This window comes from Ziziphus jujuba, chromosome 8, assembly GCF_031755915.1.
Source record: "Ziziphus jujuba cultivar Dongzao chromosome 8, ASM3175591v1".
Taxonomy (NCBI): domain Eukaryota; kingdom Viridiplantae; phylum Streptophyta; class Magnoliopsida; order Rosales; family Rhamnaceae; genus Ziziphus; species Ziziphus jujuba.
Window position 1 is genome coordinate 24,026,877 of NC_083386.1, and position 4,693 is coordinate 24,031,569.

At 35.6% G+C, this 4,693-nt stretch overlaps 1 pseudogene; it reads right to left on the minus strand.

Annotated features, from left to right (window-relative positions):
* Positions 1-838: 838 nt before the first annotated feature.
* Positions 839-4,151, minus strand: LOC107414199 (MDIS1-interacting receptor like kinase 2-like; annotated as a pseudogene).
* Positions 4,152-4,693: the final 542 nt, after the last annotated feature.

Here is a 4,693-nt window from a genome sequence, read left to right on the forward strand (position 1 = left end):
CAAGAGAACTTTTATGAATATTTTTATTTTTGTTTTGGCACAATAAATATATATTTTATTATACAATATTGCATTTTACACTATTTTTTAGAAAGTTGAAAAATTATTTTCAAACTCTATATAATAATAAACTTTTGTTTTTAAAATTCATGAAACACAAAATTAGATATATGCAATGCAGAGGCGTAAACGCTTATGTTGGTTGAAAAAAGAAAGAAAAGAAAAGAAAAAAAAAAAGAAGATGGTTTACATGTTCTGGTCTATTTGATTACAATGCGTGCCGTACTGCGGCCAATCCCATGCTTATGCGAGTCATCTTGAATAACAATCTGCCACGTAGCATTATATTAATATATATGTAATATTTTTGTTGACTTGACTCTTTATCAATCTATATTGGTATAATATGTATATTTTATTAACATTTTCGTGCCTCACATGAACTTATAATTTTCACCATTTCTGAGAACATATATTTTCGTGTTGACTCTCCGGCTTGCGTTCATTGGATGTCGATTTTACATTTAACTAATTATGATCTACTTTCTTCTTCTTTTATGACTTGAGTGGTTTTTTCAATTATCAAAATCTCACACATTTAGATTCCAACATGTGATGAAACGACAATGACAATAATTATAAAAAAAAAAAAGAAACACCTAACCTATCACTAATTAATTTTAAAACACTACGATTCAGCAAATGTTGAATTTTGAATTTACATAATATTCTATGAATTTCTAAAATTTTCTCAAATAACAAGACAAACGTTATGTGGTTGCTACTGCACCGTTTGGGATCCTACCATTTCTTTTGAAATTTGATATACATCCTACCATTTCTTTTGAAATTTGATGTATATATATATATATAAAGTAATTTATCACGTTTATACATCGTATACAAGCATTCCAAGACCAAGCATAGAAATCATAATTGTTTTGAATTATTGCAGTCCAACTGAAAAGGAAACCAATACTAAGTATATTTACAGCCATCAAGAGCTTGAAATTCAAGCAGCTTAGACACAGTTCGCATGGTAGGATGAGCTTGTGGATTAGCAGACAAGCATGAAATAGCAAGCTTCATGATCAAACCTAATTTATCATCAATGTCGTTTTCAGTTGCAGCAGGAGGTGAGAGACGAGGATCCAATTCAACTTTATGTCGGATGCTTTCAAAATCGGATGATTGTAGACTGGAAATAAGTTCGCCTGGATGCTTTCCCATTAGAATTTCAAGAGCCAGAACACCAAAGCTATACACATCACATTTCTCTGTCACTACCATGGTGTAAGCAAGCTCTGCACACACAAAAAAAAAAAAAAAAGAAAGAAAAAAAAATTATTAAAATAAATAAATTGATGTATCAACAATATATATATATATATATATTTTTATAAGCCTACCTGGGGCAAGGTATCCATAAGTGCCAGCAATTGCAGTCCAATTAGAAGAATCAGGGTTCAAAAACTTTGCTGTGCCAAAATCCGAGACATGAGCCTCAAGTTCTGAGTCCAACAGTACATTTTTGCTTGAAATGTCTCGGTGAATGATCGGCGGCACACGATCATGATGCATATAACTCAAAGCATCGGCTACACCTTTCACTATTCCCACTCTTTTCACCCAATTCAATTCTCGTGCACCCTTCTCACTTCTCAGAATATCTGCTAAACTTCCTTCTTCCATGAACTCATAAACCAAAAATGTATGAATTCCTCGACAGCAGAATCCTAATAGTTTCACAATGTTTCGATGCTTGATTTCTGTCAAAGCTGCAATCTCATTACCAAAATGTTTTGCATTCTCAATCTCTGACTCATCCTTAGCCATGAAATTCAGCTTCTTTACTGCTAATACATCATCATAACCTGGAATTTCCACTCTGTACACCTTCCCTGATCCTCCCACACCAATGCAATACATATCATCAAAATTCCCTGTTGCTTCCAATATTTCTTCGTACAAAATTTTGCCATTAAAATACCACATCGAAAATGGATTCTGCCCCTTTGGAATACCTTCGTGTTTAACCGAATTCGTTGACGATCTTCTTTTCCAAACAAATACCAAAATCCCAACAACTATAATAGTAAATAACAGTGCACCTGCTATAGAAGATATAACAATTATAAGTGTCTGATTCTTGTCACTGCCACCTTTTTGCTCTGTTTTGATGCAGGGGATGAGACCTTCTATATTTCCACATAAAGCTTTGTTGTTGCTGTATGCCTCCGGCTTAGCTGACTGAAAGATTTTAGCATCAGGAACAGGACCCTCCAAAAGGTTGTTTGAGAGGTTAATTTCTATCAAGCTCACCATGTTTCGCAGCGAATCAGGGATTGAACCGGTGAGATTATTGTGGGAGAGATTCAAATTCTCTAAACTTATAAGCCTCGCAAGCTGGGCAGGTATTTTTCCACCCAGAGAATTGTAACTCAAATCCAGTAACCCCTGTAAAGCCCTAAGATTCCCAATACCATTTGGGATTGTGCCATTCAATTGGTTCTTGCTCAAAGACAAATACAGCAACTTGGAACAATCTCCTATTTGTTCCGGAATCGGCCCTCTTAACATGTTCGTCGACAGGTCTAAGGTGACCAAGTTGGATAATGCTCCAATTCCCACTGCTAAACTACCTGAAAGGCGGTTATCTTTCAGGTTTAACAAAGAAAGTTTGGATAAATTTCCAATATGTGCTGGTATCTCTCCCGACAATTGATTGGAAGAAAGATCAAGCTCTTCTAGTTGGTTCAACCGGACAATCTCATTTGGGATTTTTCCGATAACCATATTACTTGCAATATACAGTAGTGTTAAGTTCCGGCATTCACCCCAGCTCGGTGATAGCTCGCCTTGCAATTTGTTGAAACTCAGATCGACATAAGTAAGGTTTGGATACACACCAAAGTTTTGGTCTATATATCCTGTGAGCTGGTTCCGTTCAAGCCTAACCCTGTATAAGCTTGTGCAGTTTTTCAAGCTTATTGGGATTGGACCTGTGAAATTGTTGTTATCTGCAGTAAAGTTGACAAGATTTCCACGTCCACATACTTGTTGTGGTAATTGGCCAGTGAAGTTATTACCGGACAGATACAGAGTAGTCAGCAATGAATGGTTTCCTAGTTCTGGAGGTACAACACCTGACAACTGGTTATACATCAAACGCACATCAGTTAGCTTACTCAACGTCCCTAATGTTGCTGGGATTGGTCCGGAAAGTTGATTCCCTATAACACGAAGAGCTTGCAAGTTACTCAAATTTCCCAAAGAAGGAGGAAGAGGACCATTGAAATGACTGTAGTCTAGAACTAGAGAAACCAGGAATTTCAAGTTCCCTATCTCTTTTGGCCTCCAAGCTGAGTTCTCTGGAATAGAAGATATTTGAGACTAAGAAGGCCAGTTTTGGATTGGTTTGAGTCATCAGGAAATAGACGGCCGTCCAAAATTCCGGTTATGTTGTTGTGGGAAATGTCAAGCTCGGAAACCTGAGTGAGATTTGCGAGAGAAAGAGGTAGAGAGCCATTGAGAGAATTTCTAGAAAAATCAAGCAATTGGAGGTTGGAAAGCCTACCAATGCTGGCTGGTATTGTGCCTCTGAGATTGTTTCTATGAAGATCAAGGCGAAGGAGGTTTGGAAAGGAAGAGAAATCGAAGTTTTGGAGCGTACCGTTTATGCCTCTGTCTGGAAGCTCTATTTCCGTTACACTTCCTGCATTACTGCAGGTAATTCCATACCATTTGCATGGATTTGGAGGAGTGGAATTATTGGTTTGTGTTGGAAAAATCCAAGTGTCGAAAACTGATTGGATTGGTAGGCTATCTTTCCACTTGATTAGAGCCTCAGCTTCTCTGTTTGATCCTGAATCAGCTTTACAGAAAGATATCAAAACCAATACCATCCAAGCAAGAATCTTTGCCAACGAGACACGTTGTTGTAGGCTGGACATGGTTGGAAAATATGGGGAAATGTTTTAGTTGTATTTGTGTTGCTTAGGAACTGTTGAATGGCTTTTATGGATCATTGTTTCACTTCCACTTTGTTTTCGCCGAAGTAATTTTTTTACTTTATGTTAATTTGGATCATGGAATTTACGAGAGAAAGGAGAGCAGAAGAAGGAGATAAAAATCTCCAACTGTTCTAAAAATTTAAAATTGAGATTGTTCATATATATTCTATAAATATTGATCATTTTTATGTTATATTTATTTATTTATTTATTTATTTTTAAATGAAGGTAATTTTGGTTAACCAAATAATGAAACTTACAGTTCTCGAACATTTTTTTTTGGGCCGTTTTTTTCTCATAGATTCTAAGCTCTAAATTAGCCAATATCCAATCCATGGATGTGTTAGTATATGCAAATAAAGTCCAAGGGCTTATCTTCATTGAAATAACTTTATGTTATGATGGGTAGTACATTACAAGACGTTTCATTTTTTTCAACTCATTGAAATAATGATATGTTGTATCATTTATTCAACTCATTGAAAATTCAACAAATCGACAAGTTTCAATTTTTTCAACTCATTATTTATTATTATTATTATTTGATAAATTTCAACTCATTTAAACTGCTATACACAACCGGAAGAAGAGATTTTAATAAATATATTCAAAGTGGGGCAAGCATGAAATGTTGGTGGCTCTTGGAGTATCTCTTCCATTCATTTATTAATCAATCCATG